Source organism: Triturus cristatus, chromosome 4_1 (assembly GCF_964204655.1).
Source record: "Triturus cristatus chromosome 4_1, aTriCri1.1, whole genome shotgun sequence".
NCBI classification, from domain to species: Eukaryota; Metazoa; Chordata; class Amphibia; order Caudata; family Salamandridae; genus Triturus; species Triturus cristatus.
In genome coordinates, this window is record NC_140585.1 from 381,665,087 (window position 1) to 381,689,587 (window position 24,501).

The following is a 24,501-nucleotide window of genomic DNA, read 5'->3' on the forward strand; positions in this document are numbered from 1 at the left end:
CTGAACTGAAGGTGGATGCAAGCCCAGTAGGACTAGGGGCGATACTAGCGCAACACCAACCAGGGAGGGACTCACCAAGGAGAATTGTTGCCTATGCCAGCAAAAGCCTTACGGACATTGAAAGGGCGTATTCGCAGCCAGAAAACGAAAGCTTAGCGGTGGTATGGGTGTGTGACCATTATCACATGTTCATATATGGGAAACAATTCACGATCATCACGGATCACCAAGCACTGGTATCAATATATGGCAACCCGTCAGCAAAGATGCCGCCGTGAATCGAGCGTTGGGGAATCCGGTTAATGGACTATGATTTCACGATTGTCCACAAACCGGGGAAAGAGCACAATCCAGCAGACTACATGTCGAGACACCCATTACCGAATGGAGAAGAGAAAGCGTCAGTAGCAGAGGAATACCTCAACTTCGTGCTAAAACAAAGCGCTCCAGCACCCATAACACTAGCGGAGATAGGAAAGAAGACTGAGGAAGACGCCACGCTACAAATGGCCAAAGAGACAATGAGACAACAACGGTGGAGACATGTGAACAACAACTCCACGTGGAGAAGGGGAGTGAACAAAGAATAGATGCTTGCATTGCAGAAAATAAGTGAAGAACTGTCGGAAGCAAGTCAGGGCATAATAATGCGAGGCACCAGGATAGTGATACCGTATTCACTACGGCGCCAAGTAGTCAACATTGCACATGAATCGCACAGAGGCATCGTTGCAACCAAGAAGCTGCTGAGAGAGAAAGTATGGTTCCCTGGGCTAGACCATCTAGTGGAAGACACCATCGCGACATGTCACCTCTGTCAAGTGACAGGACAGCCAGCAAGGCGAGAACCACTACACATGTCAGAACTACCAAGAGCGGTATGGACAACTTTAGCAGCTGATTTCTTTGGACCGCTGGATACAGGAAATTATCTACTGGTAGTCATTGACGAGTACTCCAGGTTCCCCATCGTGAGGCCAGTCTCGTCAACGTCAGCAACAGCAACTTTACCGATCTTGGATGACATCTTTGCAGCATGGGGCTCCCCAGAAAGCTTGAAAACAGACAACGGTCCCCCATTCTCAGGAGATGAATTCAGAAGATTCATGACATACCTCGGAATACAACATAAGAAAATAACACCGCTGTGGCCCCAGGCAAATGGCATGGTCGAAAGGTTCATGGGGAACATTAAGAAGGCGGTTCAGAGAGCGAAACTGTCACAGATCTCGCTAGGCCAAGCACTCTGCCAAGTGCTACGCGACTACAGGAACACACCACATGGCTCCACAGGAAAATGCCCAGCAGAGCTAGTATTGGGGAGGACAAGCAGGACAAGACTCCCGCAAGCAGAGACAACAACAACATCAGGGTATGAGAGCATAGCAGACAGAGACAAGGAGGCAAAAGAAAGAATGAAAGAATATGCGGATAGCAGACGAAATGCCACCATGTCACATCTACAAGAGGGAGACGCCGTGATAGTGCGACAGCGACAGCACCGGAAATCTGACAGCACGTTTTCACATGATCCGCTGACAATCACCAAAGTGAAGGGAACGATGATCACGGCAGAGTCAGGACGCCAAAGGATCACGCGAAACAGCTCACACTTCAAAGGACTGAAAGAAGAGGTGAAAGAAGAGCAAGCACAGAAGGATCGGCAGAGCGGGAACGACATGACACAGAAACAGAAGGTGACCGGGAGACAGCAGGGGGCCAGGACATGGGGCAACGGCCAAGAAGAACAACAAACAGACCGAAAAGACTAATAGAAGAAATGTGATACACCTATTCGATGTATCTATCTATGTTCCATCTAGGTTATCAAACTATCATTCACCTAACTTGCGCATCTCTGATTTTGTGACAAAGGGGGGAGATATAGTGTCCTGGGAATGGACACTAGGACCCTGAACTGGGCGAAGGGGAGGGAGGTCACCGGACACCACATCCGGTCAAGGGTGTGGGGAGGGGACGGAAGGCAGGAAGCGGAGGAGCAGGGCAGACGTGGGCATTCTTGCGGCGCTGTGACACGACAAAGCTTAACTCAGACAAGATCGAAGTCTTCATCCTGAGCTCCTCCACCTTGGACAACTCTTGGTGGCCCGCAGTGCTCGGAATACCCCCACACCCATGGACCATGCACGAAACCTCGGTATCACCCTGGACTACTCGCTCTCCATCAATCACCAAATCAACGCGGGTTCGTCGTCCTGCTTCCACATGCTCTGCCTCCTTCGTAAGATCTTCAAGTGGATCCCCACTGAGTCTTGGAAAATGGTCACCCATGCGCTCGTCAGCAGCATACTCGACTACGGCAACGCACTCTAAGCCGGCAGACTCATCCTGAACATCCCATGCCTCAACCACATCACCAGCCACCTGAGAGGCCTTCACTGACTACCTGTCAACAAAAGAACCACTTCCAAGCTTCTCACGCATGCCTACAAAGCCCTCCACAATGCCGGACCTGCATACTTCAACCACCGCCTCTCCTTCTGCACTCCCACCAGATATCTCCGCTCTTCCCAAACGGCCCTGGCCACCATCCCACAGATCTGCAAGATCACGGCTAGAGGAAGATCCTTCTCCTACCTCACAGCGAAGACCTGGAAGTCCCTGCCTCTGCACTTCAGGCAATACCCATCACAGCTGCAGTTCAGAAAGGACCTCAAGACCTGGCTCTTCGACTGAACCGCAGACCTCTCCCACCCCCATTTACTGCCTTGAGACCCTCACGGGTGAGTCGTCGCTCTTAACAAATTACTGATTGATTGATGCATGGCTGGCTGTGACCTGGCTTCAAACCCAGTAATCGCAGTTGGGGCTCCACAAGTTTAGCAATACTTGCACCCTTAATAGATTGGATAACAGGCAGTACCCCTTGCAGTCTTTATCAGCAGCCTCTGTGTATGGTGCACAGAGAGCTCCTCACCCGCTTTCTGTTCCATTACCAAGTTACACCCCTCCATGGCAAAACAATCTTTCCTGTTAGCAGAGGTGGCCTTCATGGCTCCCTAGTGGGGGCGGGCGCACGGGGCTTGCGCGGGGGGGGGGGTGTGGGGGGGGCTTGCGCTGGTTGGGGGGTGAGGTCACGATTGTGGGAGGGAGCATCACAAAACAAAAAACTTACCTTTCCCCCGGGTCCCGCGTCTCTGCTCCTGCTCTCCTGCCTCTGACTTCAGGAACAGGAAGCAGCCAGCCAGGCTCCCTCCCCCAAGCCAATCACAATGCTGCAATGCAGCGTTGTGATTGGTCTAAGCATCGTGACATGGCGCTCAGCCAGGGGCTGGAGGGGTGGGCATGTTCTCCATACAGGCTGTAATGCAGCCTGCATGGAGAACATGCTATGTGCGCATGTCTGGTTTGGGCGGCCCCAGAGGGCCGACCATACAGTCATTGCACACTTAGGAGTGGGCAAACCACTCCCCCCCTGCCTTGCTCTTAGAGCAGAGCAGACCCGCCCATCGCTCACCCGCCCGCCCACAAAGCAGCACAAACATAAAATGATAATGACTGAAAGTTATCATTTTATGTTTTTGTTTCTGGCACTGCTTGAAAGCAGTGGGGCGACGCTCCTTCGCCATAGCAGAGGAGCCGCCACTGTGAAAATGACCCAGCAAACCAGGAGGAGGGGCACCTGGGTCAGACGAAATTCATCCAGGAAACATTTTTCACAAATCATAATTCCTAGGCTAAACACAATACACATGATGTGCTCAAAACCAGATTTTTACAAGATGGAAACTACTTGCAATTGGTCCTGCCTCACAAAGCGGGAATGACCCCTGGCCTCTGGCAGCAAGAACGCTGGGCCCTTCCCATGAGAGATCTCTCTGGAGATGATGGCGATGAATCCATCCCACAGATACAGGTAGAGCTCCGAAGGCGCAGCATCGTCTCTGGGCACAAGCTAAACCCAGCCACTGCAGCGCGTCTTTAAAACAGTGTATACGGCTCAAAAGTAATTATATCCAATAAACAAGCTGAACAAACTATCGAGTTAAAATATCGATATATTTGAGAATCGGGAATGGCTTTTCTTACGAGTATGTGGTTCCAGATTTATCTCAATGCTTGCAGTCATATAAAGAAAAAGGCAATGGCTCCCTCTAGTGGAATCCTGGCGCGGTTTCAAAGGTAATTTAATTTTTTGTAGATGTGTATTACATTTTAAATGGACTAAAATGGTCAATGATGTTATTATATGTGGAGCAGTGGATTGCGTAATAAGCCAAACTGGACGAATTCAGTTTTAGATGACAGTGGTCTGGGCTGTCAGAGGTCACACATGGCGCACGAATAGGTTGTCAACTATGAAATCTGCAAAGACGCTGATCTGCCTAAACTTTGATATTAGAATTGACTAGATTGAGCCTCAGGACCTTCTCCTATGAATGATATATCACTAAGAAAGATTGGATGCGTCACGTTAAAGCTATTTATGTTACTACAGAGCACTCAGCATGCAATCTGTTGATAGGAAAAGATGCTGGGAGTTCATATTTATGAGCCCCTTGGCGTCGCTCTTGCACCACGCAACGTGGTGCAAGAAGGACGCACACGAAAACTGAGATTTATGAAGCCATGCACGGCCACCTTGGATGGGCCTGCTTGGCTTTATAAATGTTGAGTAATGTAACACAGTGCAAATCGCTGTGTTGCATTACTCTGCACCAGGGAGGCGTCTCCATGGCTGTTACATGGGTGTTCCCATGCAACATCCATGGATTTTGATGCATTCCCAGATTTACAAGCACTTGAAAACCTGGGAATGTGCCAAAAAGCTACACCTTCCTAGGTGAGACGTAACGAGGAGAAATGTTAATTATTTCGTCTAGTTTTTTCCTCTTTCTATGTGTGCTACATTATGCAGCACACATTGAAAGAAGAAAATACCTCTCAGGATTGTTTTTGTGCAGGAAGGGGCCCTATTCCTTCACAAAAACAATCCTGCATGCAACGCAGACACCCTTGCACCATGGTGCCAGGGAGCCCATTGTGCAGCAGCAAAGGTGGAAAAGTCAGGAATGCGTCACATGCCTCAAATACGATGCACTTCTGCCCTTTCCCAGTGACGCAGTGCCTACATGCATTTATGAAGTACCATGAATTTTCATGCCTGAGCCAATGAATTCAGTAAACCAGATCCAAAGACGCCCCATGGCCAAATGAACTGCCGTCCTTTTGTCTAAAATGATTTCAGTTGCTGGGTGAAGTGCTTGTATGGCTCGCGCCTAAACACTTCGGTCATCCCAGTAACTTGGAAGGTTCAAAAGTCTCTCTATTTCTCTCAGGAAAACCCTTTAATTGTAGACAAAATCCCCTTTAAGATGTAAAAGCTAAACGGTTTACATTAATCTCGTTAAAGGATTTAGAGGCATATTCACGAGCCCCTATCGACACCAGAACGCCACTTTTTATGACATTGTGGTGGTGAAATGGGCTTCGCCTTATTTACAAGCCAGCCTTAAGACATTTAACGCCATCTTGTAAATAAGGCACCCTTTCATGCTATACGTAGCGTGACAGGGGTGGGCAATTTGTGTTGTGGTGGGCGTTCTGCAGCAGCAACACCCACTGATTTTGACGCTGCCCCATATTTATTAGAGTGGTGTAAATATGGGGCAGCACCAAAATTAAGACCAGGGAAAACCTGGTCTTAACAGTGCACAAAAAGGAGAAGTGCCTTATTTCTCCTTGCTTTTGCTGTTTCTATGTGTATTACATTGTGCAGCACACATAAAAACAGCAAAGTTCCATGCATGCTTGTTTAAGTGCAGGAAGGTGTTTATTTATTTTGTATTTATTTGAAGAGTTTTATATAGCGCTAGCTAGACCCGGAGGTATCAGAGAGCTTTACATGAGGATCAGTGAGTTACAAGTTACATCTGTTACAAGAGAATAGTCAAACATAGGATAAGAAAGCAATGTTACGTTAATTTGACAGAAGGAGAGGGAGGAAAGAGACATAGCAGGGAGACGGGGAGAAGCTGCCCAATGTCCAGCTGGGTAGGTGATAGCTGAGGGGTGAACCAGGGCCGATCTCCTCTATAGCTGCCTAGGCAGCTCCACCGGGCATCGGCCAAATTGCTCAGACTCCGCTGTTAGTATAATGATCAGGGTTAGTCTGAAAATGTCAAATTCAAAATGAGGAAGTTGGAGAGAAGAGAACCGCAGTCAAGTATAAACCCAGGTGAGAAATGGGTTATTGGTCGGTGTTATCAAGGCGCAATCTGCAGGAAGCTCGATGTCCAGGAGAGGCAGCCGCCAGAGAACCAGAGAAGACTGCGGGCAGTATGGTGGGGCATGGGCACCATCTTAAAGTTCGGCGTTCCCCTGGACCGTCCTTACAATGGACAACCCGGCCTCGAGATTAGAGCGCCTTTGTGAGGGGGCCCCCCGTGGCGGTAATCAAGACTGGCCCCCGCCGCCATCCTGACTGAGAACGTGTGCTTCTCTGGGTATTTTTGCTGATCACGTTTCGACTGCAGGTAGGTCCGCCATCTTAAGGTCAGGCATCTGAGACAGGCAAGCCGGAGGTTTGTTTTGTGTGGTGAGGAAGCTTGAGTGCTTAGGCAAGGATGAATGCAAGGGTAGGGCTTACTTGGTTCTCTTTGGAAGTAGGATAAATGCCAATTGATCAGGATCGTCTGTCGGACTCCAAGGCAGCGTTCATCCCCGCGGTGGGATCCCCCATTTTAGTTCCTGGCATCAGGGTCAGGCAAGTCAGGCAGGTCGGAGGTCTGCAGCAAGGTGAAACAACGCACAGTGAAAGAGAGAACCAAGGTAACTAATTGGTCTACCTTTTCCTGCGAGGTACGTCGGATCCGCCATTTGGGGCTGTCAGCAGACGTTTAGTTTTAGACTCAGAGCATTGCAACCAGGTTCTGAACGGAGTAGAGAGAGACCACGTCTCAAGATGGCGGCCTGCAGATCCTCCCGGAGTGGTCGCCAAAGAGCCAGGCCTGTCCACGCTCTCCCGTCTATGGGGCCATTTGGTGTAGCGCAGAACACAGCGATCTCCGGTGCTCCGGACCGTGGTGCAGTAAGGTGTCCCTTCCTGCACATAAACAATCATTCCCCACAACGCAGGCACCCTTGCACTATGGTGCAAGGGTGCTGTGTTGATGCGAGGCAGCTAAATTTAGCGCCAGCACAGGGGAAAATGCAGGGTTGCACCATATTGTTGTAAATACAGTGCAGCCCTGCGTTTCAGAAGTGGCGGAGCGCGGCCTTAAGCCAAGAAGGTTAATGCAGTGCTCAGTCACTTTTTGTAAATATGCCCCTTAGAGTCATGGGCTGGGGGCTCTATTTGCCAATCCCTCATACTGGCTTTTGTCCCAGGTGCGGAATCATTGACAGCACTTTGGTGTTATCCATCATAGTCCATAATATGGTGTCAGTCATCACTATAAACCTGTTCTGTAAACTGTAAACGATGGGTGGATCAGGGCTGCCTTTGGGAGAAACCTCACACCTGGGGTATCCCACAGCCCTTATTATGAGCTCCTTTCTATTTGTACGTCTCCTGGGTGAGAATAAAGCTAGGCCTTCCTCATGCCCAGCGGGCTCTGGGCACAGCTCCATAGCTGTGGCCAGGCCCAGTCCCAGCACCCATGCCATGGAGCCTGCTACACACAGCCTTTAACTGTACACACTCACCTCTCTGTGTAGGCCCTGACCTGTGGCTGCCAGCCCCCATGGCTCCGGGCCCACTGTGCGCAGTCTTTGGGCAAGGGCATTGGGCAGAGAGCCTTACACGACGTCCACCTTCCAGAGTGTTATAATGCATGGTGCCTGTCACTCAGCCTTGTGCAGTGGGTTCTGGGTGCACATGGCGTGAACCTACCCCATTCCACTACAGCTGGTACACAGGGCCTTTACACATTCAGAGTGCTTTGGGTCTAGAGTCTGGCATTTGGCCTGGTTCTGCCGAAACCCCCCCTGCCTCCAAGCCACCTGAACATAGTTTCCACCATGTGCAGTGGGCTCTTGGTATGGTCTGAGGCTCCGCCCATGCAAGCCCCTCCGCCATCAATTCCAATGCAGACAACCTTCAGAGGTGGACATTGGGTTCCTGGCACAGGGGCTGGCCTGCATCCATGCAGTACATCAGTTCCTTCAAAGTGTGTGCGTAGACTAGCCCTACAGCTAACATCCACTGACATGGCTAAAGGCGATGCACAGTGGTGACTGGGCTTACATGGGTTAGTTGCAAGTCTTGGCCTGAAGTACGTAGGAAGTTTGAGGCAGGACCTACCTACAGGCCAAGCCATATGACCAATCAATGTTGTGCCTGGGTAAAGGCTGTGCGCAGTGGTGGGTTGGTGCATATGATGTGCGACGTAGGGCCAAAGCTTGAGTGCAGTAGCAATTGTGCACACATGTGGTTGACACAGTGTGCATAATAGATTATTGTTGCCAACCTCGATGAACGGCTTTGCACAGGAAGGGAGTTCACACACGAGGTTTGCCATAGGACCTGGCTGGCTGTTTCTGAAATTTGCAAATGAAACACTGACTCCTACACAGATATGGGAAGCTAGGGAACTATTGAGCATGAATTCGATTATTAGAAGAGGACGCCTATATTATTCGTCAAATAATGTTAATGCCAAGGGCCAATTGGCCACATCGTCATCTGGTCTGTTCTCCACTTTCTGGACCACCCTTCTTAGGCATAGTCCATTCTACGGACATGTCCTTTCTGCACCAAGATGACTGTAAGGTGTGAAATGTCACCCAGTAACATAATATTTGGGTGAGTTCACATCCCAGTGCAAGCAGACAATCTTTGAGGGGGAGGGTCCACACCCCAGCCAATTATGCTATTTTGAGTGGAATCTTCAACATGACTGAGAAGGCAGCCCATTGGGTATTGAAGATATATGTTTTTACAAGAACCGGCAATGAACCTCAGTATGTTTGGAACTCCAAGTCACACCAAATCGATTGAAGCCAAAGGAGCTGAGTGTCTGGCTGACCAGGACATCTAGCTCCTTCCCAAGGTCTATCTGTTCAGAGTCTTTATCAGAGGAGAGGATTTTAGATTTTCTGCTCAATAAACATTTGAGTACAGAATGGTGGTGAAGAGTTCTAAAAAAAGGTCTCTTCATTTTCTGCATTATCAACTCCTGGTCACACATGTCCTGCCCCGGTACTCCTCCATATGATATAACCCTCTATCACATGACAGAGCCCTATAAATGTCCATGAGGATCATACTAATTCTTGGACCTTTAACATAACATATAGAATCTCATAAAGGCATTGCAGTGTAGGTAAAACCAGTATTGTATTATGTGCTGCTCCTCAGGTGCTCTGATCTGCTAGGGCGTAGTTTGTTTACACTGTGACACAAAACAAATAGGACTCACCCCATATCCAGTGTGTTCACTCTTGGTTGCAGGATGTCAAGAAGGATTCTGAAAGTGAGTATCAGCATGTGCTTACCTACTAAACACAACAGGTAGGTAGGTCCTTATTGTTAAGATCCCATCTTTTAGGTCTTACAAGTGAATCCAGATATCCCCAGATATTGGAAGATGACACCTCACCCACATTATCCTGGCATGCTTCATCCATGGTGTCCTCTCCCTCTCAGGGTAGGTAAGTACCACCTCAAGTGACTCAACCAATTATGGAAGTTCTTAAAAAAATATTTGGAATAGTAGCGAGGATCCTGTGACTAAAATACCTTCGGTACCCGAGTGTATTTCTCTTTATTTTTTTGGTACTTAAGGTATAGTTAAAAGCAATAATTTGGAATGTTTTCTACATATGATTTTTTGTAAAATCATACAAGTACATAAAAGTTCAAGGCACACTATCAATATAAAACAAAGCAAAACAATAACAATGTGAAAAACATTTTCATCTGTAAACAGAAAAGAAGAAGCAACATCATAAACAAATCATCTGTAGATAAGTGTCACAATATATGAAGTGATCCGTGGAACAAGCGTTCACATAGAACTAATTTCTAGTAAAGTTTTTTAGATGCACAGATCTTTCTGTGTAGAGTACATCTTTATGTCAACATACTTAATCAAATCAACAATGATATTCAGTAAAGAATACTGAAAAATATTGAAGCGCAGCCAGTATTTATGAATAATTGTGGTTCAGCTGAATCAAGTTTCACAGAAAAAACATTTACGTAATTTTTTAAAAATTCTTCAACAGAACATTTGTGAGTGTTTCTCAAAAACAGAAGGAAAAGAATGAATAGACCCCAGGTGTAAAGACAAACTAAAACCGAAATGAAGAAAAACAGTGTTGCAGCTTTCTTCAGGATTATTTTGTACAAAAACATCCCTGAGCTCCTCACTTTCAGTGAGGGGGTTGTAGCCCGTATCATGACCAGGCATCATGATACGAGGAGGTTCCCCAATGATGAAGCATGCTACCTCTGTGGGTGAGGGAAACCGTCCTAGGTCGGTGGGTTTTCTTTCTGTGGTTGGGAAGAAATATCTTTCTTTCTGCTATGTTGAAGGAAATACCAATAAAATTCATTACCTTTGGACTTCTCCATGTTCACTAGGAATCCGAATTTTTATTAGATCTCAAAGATCTTTTAGAATTCTTCTGCTGCCTTGGAAATAGAATGAGTAGCGATTGGCCAGTAAGGGGATAACCTAATATCTTCTGCATGTACTCTACTCCACATAGTTGCTAGCAACTTTTTGAATCTGATGCTAGATCAAGTGGCAGGAGTTGAAATTGAAAGTACTCTTCACCTACACAAAATTGGGGAATCTTAGTGAGGTTTTATGAATGGGAATGTGCAAATAGGTGTCTTTCAAATCTATGGATATTAAGAAATTGTCCATTCTCAACAGAGATAGAATTGTATCTAACATTCTGAATCTCTAAAAATCAGCTACCCACTTTTTTTTTAATGGAGTTTTATATAGCGCAAACTTGACCTGAAGGTATCGGATATCAGAGCGTTTTACACAAGCATCAGTTGCGTTATATGAGGACACATTCAATGTTGATAGGCACAGGGAGATTACATGATTTGCCCAGAATCACAGGATGTTGTGCGTCCCTGCTGAGACTTGAACCTGGTTCCCCAGCTCTCAGGTCAACCGCCCTAGCCGTTAGGCCAACTCCTCACCCCAATCACTTTAGATCCAATACTGACCAAATGTTCCTAACAGTGTCTGAACTAGGAAAATAGTGGAATAACAACCCTCATTCTCCTCTTTTTGTGGGATTGAGATCATAGGAGATTTAGAGAAAAGGTCTTGAAATCCTTTAATAGTAGCGTAACGAAAGTTGAAGGGGCCCTCTTGCAAGGTACACAGAGGGGCCCCCTGCTCCGGATTTAATCCGGAGCTCTCCAGCGTGAGCACAGTGCTGAGGGGGCCCCCTGCAGCTCGGGGCCCCCCGCACTGCGGGGGATGCGTGGGCCTGTGTTACGCCCCTGCTTTTAATCAGAGCTGATTTTTGCACAGAATCATTCGGAAGCAGAATCTTTCGGATCATTCGGAAGCAGAATCTAATCTGGGGCTGGGCCAAGAAGTTGATCAAAAACCCTTCTTGAACCACCTCCACTGTGTAGTGATGAAGTCCACAGCCAAGATGTAGTTTCATGTAGATTTATTAGTTGTAGTTACAGGTAGTTGAGTTGCAGAGATGCAGCCCCACCAGGAGCAGTCTGCCTGCTGCTCAGCCCATACCCCAACTGTCACACTCCAGCATCCAGGCACCCAAACATTACATTCAAGACTCTCACAACAACATTCCATGCATCACATTCACACTGGCTGACCAGCTAGGGAGTAAGTAACCAGATAAATACAACACAAGTTACTACACACTGCCCATTTGTCTCCAATTTCCCCCTGCCACACATGAGAGAGATAAAACACTGAAAACCCTATTTGAATTAATACATCCCTGCTATAGTCATGCTTTAGAGGCTTGATGTACAGGTGGAGGTTGAGGCAGGCATGAACTAGGGCACATCCACTCGAGGGATGCCCCAGCTATGGCCCCTATGTCGAAAGGGCTGAGGAATCTCAGAATAAGCAGCTGCGCCAAACGCTCTTCTGGGCACAAAACCTCTACCTATACTCAGAGATCTTATTGGTGTCAGTAGCTTCCTATCTTCTGCAGATTTCTTTATCATATCATCTAACTCTTGACCAAAAAGCTTAAATACCAAGAAAGGGAGTAGATTCTTCTGCACCATATCAGCCTTTCACAACCTCATCCAAAGGTGTCTCCTCCTTGCAATTGCAGCACTAGAAAAAGCTGCTGCCACACCCAATGAATCAAAAGATACATCTGCCAAACACCATACTTGCTGCTACATTATTGAGAGAGTCTCAGAAAAGTCATTACTTTTCTGAATTTCATAAGCCAAGGTCTAGAAGTCCTTCAAAAGAGATTTAATATCATAACTAGTATTAGTTCTAATCCCAAAGTTCACAGCTCTATAACCTTTTTAATGGCTGTCTCCACTTGTTATCCATTGGAGCTGCTGGTAAAGCTTTCTCTAATACCGTCATGCCCTGGTAAGACAGTCCTGCCAGGAGGGAATCTTCTTTAACTGGAGTACGTTAAACCTTTTCTGTAAAAGGGACAGGGCCTTGACAAAAATCTTGCAAATTATTGTTTTTCCACATTTTCTCACTGACTCATTATAAAGTTCTTTATTGATGGTTCTTCCTTGTGATATTTACTAAAAAAAGTCTGTTCTGGAGGTTCCTCCACTGCAGCAGGCAAGACAAGAATATCCATGATATGCTGCAGAACCTCCGAAAGTGCAGGACCTTGAAAAAGTGCTCATGGAACTCCTCCTCATCATTATAATCATCATCATTATGGGCTCCCACAGGCAACACCCTCTGAAATTTAGGAGGAGGAGGAAGAGTCTCTCAGATATAAACGCTGCCTCCACAGAAGCAGTGAATTATATCTGAAGAGGCAGGCTGAGCCTCCTATTTACAAGAATCAGCATGTCTCCACTTTTCTTCTGCCTTATAGGACTCCTTTACACTGCCCAGAATGCTAGATGTCAGCAAAGCAAAAGGGAGAATAAAGAGCCCTGATTGCTATCAACTTCTGCCATTTTTGTGTTGCCTGTCTCATAAAAACAGTAACTATCTGCTCCCACCTCGCTCATTACCAGAAAGTGGACCACCTTAAAAGGTCCTGTTTGCCAGAACTAAGCGCCGCTGACTACACAAGCGGATCATCCTGACACACACTCTTATTAAGATGGAACACTCTGTTTGGCCCTTCTCATGAGATAGGTCAGGTTAATATCTCTGAAAACTCACCCCATATAGTTTTGAACAATTATAAGAAAAATTGCAAAATAGATTTGCCTTTCGGCAAGAACCATCTTGTGAGAAACTAAAAAACTGGAAGTTGAGGTGGGGAGTTCCACCAGTTATATTAGTAACAGGAAGTCAGTGTCTTGGTCTGGTCAAGAGATGGACATCTCGCCTATTAAGGTCTCGGACCAGAAGACGGACGAGGAGATAATGCAGACTGTGTTTGATTCCTCACTTTTTGTCTCAACTGTCGGGTTCGTTTGCAGTAGCCAGTAGGCATCATACAGATGCGATGCATGGTATGGGTGGGGAGCAGAGGACAGAGAGCAGCAGGCAAGCATCAGCCCAGCTTCATAATATGTTCTGTGTATGCTCAGTTGGCAAGCAATCCTCACGGTCAGTTTTTTAGGGTCAAGCCTGCGGGAGCATACACAAGCGTATGCATCTCGCTTGCAGGACACTGTTTTTACACAAAAAGGGTTTGGAGCCTGCCTTTGCTTACCATTTGTTGGCTTGCGTAGCACTCTTCTTTGCAGCCTTGTACTTCATCCAGGCAGGTCTTAAGCCATTTCCATTCCTCTCTGTGGAGCAGGGACCAAGCACTGACAGATTCAACTTAGTCAGGGCCTGTCTGCTGCTCCTGATGTGATTGAGGTACTACTTCGTTTTTTTTAACCTTTAGTGCACTACAAACAAAAGGCGAGTAACTGGAAAAAACTTGCACAACAGGACAAACAAAATTGCGAAGACTTATTTTCTTTTATTTTACCAAGTCCTCTTTTCTTACTTTGCACTCATGTTTTCTTTTGGTTTTGCTCCTGGGTCCCGTCATCAAAAAATGAGGATTATTTTATTGCAAAGCAACATTATTTCTCTCTTGTGTAATTTCTGAAATGATGCTTTAACAAATGATCTTGCAGTTCACCCCTTTCTCGAGTCCCAGTGGAAAAACAGACTGTCAGAAATCACCCCACTCCAATCTGCCTCACTCCAATCCATGTTAATCCAACCCCCCGCACCCCAGACCAATCCACCCCAGACCAATCCAATCCACCCCACTCCAATCCAAACCACTCACCCCAATCCAATCCCCTCCAATCCACAACACTACAATCCTCCCAACCAACCCCACTCCAATGTGCCCTGCTCCTATTCACCCCCACTCCAACGCAAAACAATCTGCCTTACTCCAATCCAAAACAATCTGCTCCACTCCAATCCAAAACAGACCGCCCCCTCAAATCTTTCTTACTCCAATCCAAAACAATCTGCCCACTCCAATCCAAGCAATCTGTGCCACTCTTATCTGCCCCTCTCCAGTCTGCCCCACTCCAATCTTCCCTACTCCAATCCAAAACAATCTGTCCCACTCCAATCTGCCCAACTCTAATCCACCACTCCAATTTGCCACACTTCAATCCAAAACAACCTGCCCACCCCAATCCGCCCCACTCCAATCTGCCCTACTCCAATCCAAAACAATCTGCCACAGTCCAATCCAGCCCACTCCAGCCTGCCCCCTTCCAATCCAAAACAATCTACCCCACTCCATCCTGCCCCACTTCAGACTGCCCACTCTATTCTGCCCCACTCTAGTCTGCCCCACTCTAGTCTGCCCCACTCTAGTCTGCCTTACTCTAATATACTCCACTCTAGTCTACCCCACTTTAGTCTGCCCCACTCCAATCCGCCCACTCCAATCTGCCCCACTCCAATCCAAAACCGTCTGCCCCACTCTAATTTGTCCCACTTCAATCCAAAACAATGTGCCCACTCCAAACCACCACTTAATCTGCCCCACTCCAATATGCCCCACTCCAATCTGTCCCACTCCAATCTGCCCTACTCCAATTCACCCCATTCCAATAAAATCTACCTCAACCCAATCCAACCACTCAATCCCAATTTGCGCACTCAATCCACCACAATCCACCCCACAACAATCCAAATCAGCCTAAGCCCGTCTAACTCATTCCAACCCAATCCAAGCCATCCCGCTCCCTCCCCAATCCACCCCACACCAATCCTATCCACCTCAATCTGCTTCACTCCAATCCAAAACAATCTGCCCCACACTAATCCAAAACAATCTGCCCCACTTCAATCCAAAACAATCTGCCCCACTCCAATTCATAACAATCTGCCCCACACTAATCCAAAACAATCTGCCCCACTCCAATTCATAACAATCTGTCCCACTTCAATCTAAGACAATGCGCCCATTCCAATCTGCCCCACTCCAATCCAACTCACTCCAATCCAATCCATCTAACCTCACCCCAATCCAATCCAATCCACCCATTCCAATTCAATCCAGCCCACACCAATCCAATCGACCCCAATCCAGTAAAATCGAATCTATCCCTCTCTACTCCAATCCAACCCACCCCACACCAATCCAATACACCCACCACACCCCAATTCAATCCACCTTAATCCAACGCAACCCACCCCAATCCAGTTCACCCTACCCCACCCCAATCCAATCCACCTCAATCCAACCCAATCCATCCCACTTCAATCCAATCTACTCCACTCCAATCTATCCCACCATACGCCAATCTCATCCACCCCACTCCAGTTCACCCCACTCTATTCCACTGCATCCCACCTCACTCCATTCCCCCCCACTCTGCTCCAGTCCAATCCACCAAACTCTACCCCAATCCACCCCATTTGAGTTCACCCCAATCCAATCCAACCAACCCCACTTGAATCCAATCAATCCCCATCCAGTCCAGTCCAATCCACCCCGTCCATTCCACTCTAATTTACCCCACTCCACGCCACCCTACTCTAACCCAATCCACTCCACCCAAATCCATTCCACTTCACCCCAAACCAATCTAATCCATTCCAATCCACCCCATACAGTCCACTCACACCAATCCACATCACTCCACTCAATTCAACCCAATCTACCCCAATCCCATCCACCCCAATATACTCCATCCAATCCACCCTACTACCTCAATCCACTCTAACCCCTTACATCCTAGTCCATCCCACTCCACTCCACTATACACCACTCCACTCTAGGACACTGCACTCTATGACTTTCTCTGCCACTGAACCACTGACAATCTACTGCCCTCTACTCAACTCTATGACACTCCAACAAATCCAGTCTACAACACTCTACTCCCCCTACTCCACTCTACTCCTCTCTACTCCAACAAATTCAGTCTACAACACTCTACTCACACCAGTCCACTCTAGGAAACTGCACACGTCTAACTTTTAGCCATGATGAACAGCAGCCACACTGGTGCTCAACATTTCAAAAACACATTGCCAAGCCAATAGCTCTTATATAGGTAAGACCTATTGGCTTTGCCAATACTTGTTTTATTGTTCTTTGCCACCGAGCCCATGCAGGGCATAGCAGATGCTGTTGAGAATGCTGAGATGGACGTGGCCGCCAGGCGTCTGTCACAGGGTCTGTCTGTAGTGGTCAACACTTACCTCAGCAGTACGTGGATGGGCCACTAGAAGCAGGTTTAACCACAAGCAACAGGGGGGCTTTCTGACCTGGACAACTGCTTGCCCCAGCCACCACCCCAGTTCCCTGGGGGTTCGGGATAGGTGGTTCTCTAGGGGAACTGTTGACGCACAAGGCTGAGGACAACAGCAGAGACGGCCACGTTTGTCACAGACAGGAACAGGCGGGAACATTTTGGCTAATTCTATGGTCTAGCGTTTCCAAGGATGGACGGTTTAAGATCCAAGCTGAACCTATATTGGATTTTGTAGGGTTAGCGCTTGTTTTCAGCAACCAAAGAGATTAATATGGCACTAGAAAGGATACCCATTTAAGACAGATTTGCACATCTGTTACAAGACGCATTAGAGTAGTATTGTTTAACTGGTTTATGACACTCTCATTGAGTTTCAAGTATAACTTCAAGGTTTATCGTCTTAGGGCAGCCATTATTACCAGTTCCCCACCCAGTGGGTCTGATGCAGAGTTATCAATGTAATAATTGCCTTTCACTACTTTGATTCACTAATAACTAAATCTGTTGATTACTTCACAGGTCAGGTTGTATTGTAGGCTGCAGGGACTCTCCCTGCTGCTGTAAGGCCGCTTTGCTGCAAGTGTTTAAGACAAAAGAAAACAGGTTCCAATCTACTTCCAGGACGACTTAGAAGAAGTTTACAAGCTATTACTCAGATTATCGTTTCCTGTATAAACAGATACTGGGCCCTCACAGGCATCTCTGGAATGCTCATGTTCACTCTGTGAAAAGCTGCCTATGCTATTTTTTTCAAGCACAATATGCTTACTTGAGTGTCACATTTAAAATGTCATGTTTACTTAAACATATGTAAATAACTTGAAAATGAATGTTTCTTTGAGTTTGCAACTTGTGACAACATTGACATTTTTGGAACACAACATATCAGCTGACAGGCTATATATATATATATATATATATATATATATATATATATATATATATATATATATATATATATATATATATATATATATATATATATATATATATATATATATATCAAAGAAATACCCTTTGAGGCATAGAGTGACGAATAAATTATGCAAAAAAGAAGCAGAGAACTCTGGGTAGTTCTCAAGTTTAGGTGGAAAGCAGCTCCTGTATGGAGCACTCTCAACACCAGCGACACTCTAGATCTGCTCACCTCAAATGTCTGTTTTTCTATCAAAATCTTTAAACATAGGATTAGCACAGTGCCATCCACGCCGAGATAGAAAAGGACAAAGTCTTTTGCCATTTGTACAGCAAAGTCTTTAAGCATAGGACTAGCACAGTGCTGTCCTTGCCGAGCTGTAAAATGACAAAAGCCAATTACCACTCCAGGCACAGTATTACAGCTTTGAGTTGGTAAAATACCAATCAAGCCAACCTGAAATGAGTAAAAGCAACCCCTGACACAGTGTTTCGCTCTAATTAGAGCTCTTCAGAGAGGTATAGCTTTGTCCAGACACAAGGGAGCACCCAGTATAAGTCAAAGAAATACCCTTTGAGGCATAGAGTGACGAATAAATTATGCAAAAAAGAAGCAGAGAACTCTGGGTAGTTCTCAAGTTTAGGTGGAAAGCAGCTCCTGTATGGAGCACTCTCAACACCAGCGACACTCTAGATCTGCTCACCTCAAATGTCTGTTTTTCTATCAAAATCTTTAAACATAGGATTAGCACAGTGCCATCCACGCCGAGATAGAAAAGGACAAAGTCTTTTGCCATTTGTACAGCAAAGTCTTTAAGCATAGGACTAGCACAGTGCTGTCCTTGCCGAGCTGTAAAATGACAAAAGCCAATTACCACTCCAGGCACAGTATTACAGCTTTGAGTTGGTAAAATACCAATCAAGCCAACCTGAAATGAGTAAAAGCAACCCCTGACACAGTGTTTCGCTCTAATTAGAGCTCTTCAGAGAGGTATAGCTTTGTCCAGACACAAGGGAGCACCCAGTATAAGTCAAAGAAATACCCTTTGAGGCATAGAGTGACGAATAAATTATGCAAAAAAGAAGCAGAGAACTCTGGGTAGTTCTCAAGTTTAGGTGGAAAGCAGCTCCTGTATGGAGCACTCTCAACACCAGCGACACTCTAGATCTGCTCACCTCAAATGTCTGTTTTTCTATCAAAATCTTTAAACATAGGATTAGCACAGTGCCATCCACGCCGAGATAGAAAAGGACAAAGTCTTTTGCCATTTGTACAGCAAAGTCTTTAAGCATAGGACTAGCACAGTGCTGTCCTTGCCGAGCTGTAAAATGACAAAAGCCAATTACCACTCCAGGCACAGTATTACAGCTTTGAGTTGGTAAAATACCAATCAAGCCAACCTGAAATGAGTAAAAGCAACCCCTGACACAGTGTTTCGCTCTAATTAGAGCTCTTCAGAGAAGTATAGCTTTGTCCAGACACAAGGGAGCACCCAGTATAAGTCAAAGAAATACCCTTTGAGGCATAGAGTGACGAATAAATTATGCAAAAAAGAAGCAGAGAACTCTGGGTAGTTCTCAAGTTTAGGTGGAAAGCAGCTCCTGTATGGAGCACTCTCAACACCAGCGACACTCTAGATCTGCTCACCTCAAATGTCTGTTTTTCTATCAAAATCTTTAAACATAGGATTAGCACAGTGCCATCCACGCCGAGATAGAAAAGGACAAAGTCTTTTGCCATTTGTACAGCAAAGTCTTTAAGCATAGGACTAGCACAGTGCTGTCCTTGCCGAGCTGTAAAATGACAAAAGCCAATTACCACTCCAGGCACAGTATTACAGCTTTGAGTTGGTAAAATACCAATCAAGCCAACCTGAAATGAGTAAAAGCAACCCCTGACACAGTGTTTCGCTCTAATTAGAGCTCTTCAGAGAGGTATAGCTTTGTCCAGACACAAGGGAGCACCCAGTATAAGTCAAAGAAATACCCTTTGAGGCATAGAGTGACGAATAAATTATGCAAAAAAGAAGCAGAGAACTCTGGGTAGTTCTCAAGTTTAGGTGGAAAGCAGCTCCTGTATGGAGCACTCTCAACACCAGCGACACTCTAGATCTGCTCACCTCAAATGTCTGTTTTTCTATCAAAATCTTTAAACATAGGATTAGCACAGTGCCATCCACGCCGAGATAGAAAAGGACAAAGTCTTTTGCCATTTGTACAGCAAAGTCTTTAAGCATAGGACTAGCACAGTGCTGTCCTTGCCGAGCTGTAAAATGACAAAAGCCAATTACCACTCCAGGCACAGTATTACAGCTTTGAGTTGGTAAAATACCAATCAAGCCAACCTGAAATGAGTAAAAGCAACCCCTGACACAGTGTTTCGCTCTAATTAGAGCTCTTCAGAGAGGTATAGCTTTGTCCAGACACAAGGGAGCACCCAGTATAAGTCAAAGAAATACCCTTTGAGGCATAGAGTGACGAATAAATTATGCAAAAAAGAAGCAGAGAACTCTGGGTAGTTCTCAAGTTTAGGTGGAAAGCAGCTCCTGTATGGAGCACTCTCAACACCAGCGACACTCTAGATCTGCTCACCTCAAATGTCTGTTTTTCTATCAAAATCTTTAAACATAGGATTAGCACAGTGCCATCCACGCCAAGATAGAAAAGGACAAAGTCTTTTGCCATTTGTACAGCAAAGTCTTTAAGCATAGGACTAGCACAGTGCTGTCCTTGCCGAGCTGTAAAATGACAAAAGCCAATTACCACTCCAGGCACAGTATTACAGCTTTGAGTTGGTAAAATACCAATCAAGCCAACCTGAAATGAGTAAAAGCAACCCCTGACACAGTGTTTCGCTCTAATTAGAGCTCTTCAGAGAGGTATAGCTTTGTCCAGACACAAAGGAGCACCCAGTATAAGTCAAAGAAATACCCTTTGAGGCATAGAGTGACGAATAAATTATGCAAAAAAGAAGCAGAGAACTCTGGGTAGTTCTCAAGTTTAGGTGGAAAGCAGCTCCTGTATGGAGCACTCTCAACACCAGCGACACTCTAGATCTGCTCACCTCAAATGTCTGTTTTTCTATCAAAATCTTTAAACATAGGATTAGCACAGTGCCATCCACGCCGAGATAGAAAAGGACAAAGTCTTTTGCCATTTGTACAGCAAAGTCTTTAAGCATAGGACTAGCACAGTGCTGTCCTTGCCGAGCTGTAAAATGACAAAAGCCAATTACCACTCCAGGCACAGTATTACAGCTTTGAGTTGGTAAAATACCAATCAAGCCAACCTGAAATGAGTAAAAGCAACCCCTGACACAGTGTTTCGCTCTAATTAGAGCTCTTCAGAGAGGTATAGCTTTGTCCAGATATATATATATATATATATATATATATATATATATATATATAGATATATTCACTGAAAAAACCATAGGTTTCAGGGGTGTTATAGTTAGCTGGACTTTTCACTTGTACAAAACCATTCAAATTCCCCCGTTATAGTTAGTTCAGCTAACTATAACTCGCGCGCCCGCAATGCACTGCTGATGACGTCACATATTACATCACTCATGACATGGTCAGTGACATCACTCATGACATCACTGATGACATCATCCAGTGAATGTGTTTTTCTGAAAATTAAATATGTTTTATATATGTATATCTCAAGGTCGATGGAAGAATAAATGGGTATATAAGTGTCTAAATGGATGATTTGTTTTTGAAAAATTGATTGTGTAACTGACTGATTAAGTGTATCATAGTGAATACATGGCTTAGTGAGTAATGTTTAAATATGTAAATATCTGTATCAGTCTCTCACTTTGTGTATAAGTGGCTGCATGGGTTGGTGAGTAGCTACATGGGTGTCTATATAGGTTATTAGTTGTTTTGTTGAGTATCAGTCTGAGTGTCTGCATGGTTCGGTGGGGGGTATTACGTAGTTCATAGGTGCATGAATGAGTGACTCACTCTTTGTATGTGTTGAAGACAGCATGTGTGCAGGACTGTATGGGTGGATGAGTGTGTGTATGGGTGTGTTAGTGAGTGAATGACTGTCTCAATAGTGTCTTTATGAGTAACTACATATGTTTTAAACTAGTATATGTGACTATTGGTGTATATAAGTGAGTATATGTGAGAGTGAGAGATTGAAAGAGTTCCTGTACGAATAAGTATGTGTTTCTATAAGTGATTGTTTAAAAGACTAAGTATGTGTAAGTTTCCATAGAAGTAAGTGTGGTGGTGTGTGTATAACTGTATATTCAAATAAATGTATGTTTGATTCTTTATTAGCATGAGTGACTATGTGTGTGAGTAACTCTATGGATGAGTGGCATTGTGTAACAGGATGTATAGGTGTATGAGTACATATGATGAGTGAATACATGTATGAGTGACTGTATAGGACTGTTGGTGAATGAGTGGATGTGTATGTGGATCTTAGAATTACTGAAGAGGTTGTTGTAACTGGTATTGGTATGTCCATTGTTTTGAAAAGTTTAGTCTCTATTTTTGAATGTGTGTATCAAAGGTTATATTAGGGTGAGAGGAGGTCTGCCACTCTATCACAAGGATGATGTCATCAGTGATGTCATTTGAGATGTCATTAGTGATGTCATGAGTGATATCACTGACCATGTCATGAGTGATGTAATATGTGACGTCATCAGCAGTGCATTGCGGGCGCGCGAGTTATAGTTAGCTGAACTAACTATAACGGGGGAATTTGAATGGTTTTGTACAAGTGAAAAGTCCAGCTAACTATAACACCCCTGAAACCTATGTTTTTTTCAGTGAATTTCTGAGGTTTTTTAAATGCTAATTTCTAACTATAACGTGCCTGAAACCTATGGTTTTTTCTGTGAATTTCAAAGGTTTTTTAAATGCTAATTTCTAACTATGCCTACAGAGATAGGACATGTGAAGAAAGAAGAAATAATGCACAGAAAGAAAAAAAAGAAGTGTTGAAAGAAGCAACAGAAGTCCTCAAAGACGAAGAAAAGTGCAGGAAGAAGGATAACGTGCAGAAAGAACAAAAAGAAGAGCAGAAAGTAGCCTTGTTGCAAAATCATCCTGTACCCTCAACTTTTTCAGACGGATACTGGTGGTAACTGAGTCTGACTAACCAGTCCTAGAGCCAGTGCTATGTTAAAAGACACTTAGAATACAGTGAAAACACCTACATACACTAGGGAACATTATGCGTTGGGGTCCCCCTGTGATTAGCATGACCTCCTCTGTAAGCCCCTAGTATATAATAGGACAGGGGGATTAAAACTACCTCTTAAAACAGGCCACAGGGTGTTTTTGCACACGTTACACTCAGGCCCCGTCCCCTCCCTACACCACTGTGTAAACACGCCCTGTGTCCATTTTTAGTTGGGAGATTAAGTTCATTTGAATCCTGAGGGTCCCTAGGGTCCAACTAGCCCACTAGGTACCTCCAGTAAGTGCCATAGAGCTGCGTTGCAGAGAGGTGTAAAAAGTGGCACGGCCTGGACCACCTCTCTGCAATGCAGCTCAGTGGCGCTTACTGGAAGCACTTGGTGGGCTAGTTAGCCCCCAGGGGCCCTCAGTATTGAAGGAAAATTATATCCCCAATTTAAAACGTGCCATAGTGCGTGTTTGCACACGTCACCTCAGGCCCCGTCCCCTCCCTTCACCACTGTGTAAACGCGCCCTGTGGCTGTTCTAAGTTGAGAGATTAAGTCCCCTTAAATCCTAAGGGTCCCTAGGGTCAAACTAGACCACTAGGTACCTCCAGTAAGCGCCACAGAGCTGCGTTGCAGAGAGGTGTAAAAAGGGGCTTGGCCTCAAAACACCTGTCAGCAGCGCAGCTCCCTGGTGCATACTGGAGATGCCTGTTGGGCTAGTTGGCCCTCAGGGACCCTTAGTATTGAAGAGGAATTAATTCCCCAACTTGCAACTCGCCAGGGGGCGCGTTTGCAGAGTGCTGCAAGGAGGGGGCGTGGCCTCCGGCACGATGCCAGTCTTTTATTTATTTTAATTTTTTAAGAAGGGGGGCTGTGTGGTTTCCCTTCTTATTCTAATTTATTGGCCCTGATGACCCCATTCCCCAGGGCCTGTCTCCTAATTATATTTTTTTGACCCCAATCCCCAGGCCCGGCCACTGTTTTTTATTATTTTTAAAAAATATATATTTATAGACACACCTAGGACATGCTGGACAAACCGTACGTACCTATCACCATGACGATTTGCGTGATATTCATTAAAAGGCGACTATGCATACAATGAATCCACGTGGAATGTATTTACACCACTAGTGAAGCTCTGACATGTCTGATGCCCTACCGTGCCTAATCCCGGTAGACACCCTTGTCGTTTATTTATACAAACATGGGTAGCTATTGACGGGCACATTTAATACACATGCACACCAAGCCATTCAAAGGGGATTCGACAAAAATTCGACTAAAACTATGCAAGAAACCCCCCTCACGGTTAATAAAACACACATCCACTGCCGGATGTGTAATACTTTTTATTTTACTCTCTGGAAAGGGGACGAACATCAATTGAGAGTCACAGTGCGCTCCTGGCAGAGCCCAATGCTGTGTTACACCCACCATTGCCTGCTGAGTGCCACACACCTCTGTGTTGTATTCCACTAGCTAGTGCATATGCTATGACACTCTCTAGCCCATGTGCACTGTAACACCACCCCGTGAATATGTCATGCCACACTTGTCTTCGCACGGGTTATATTGCCCCATCTAACGTGCCTTCCTCGATGCCTATGTT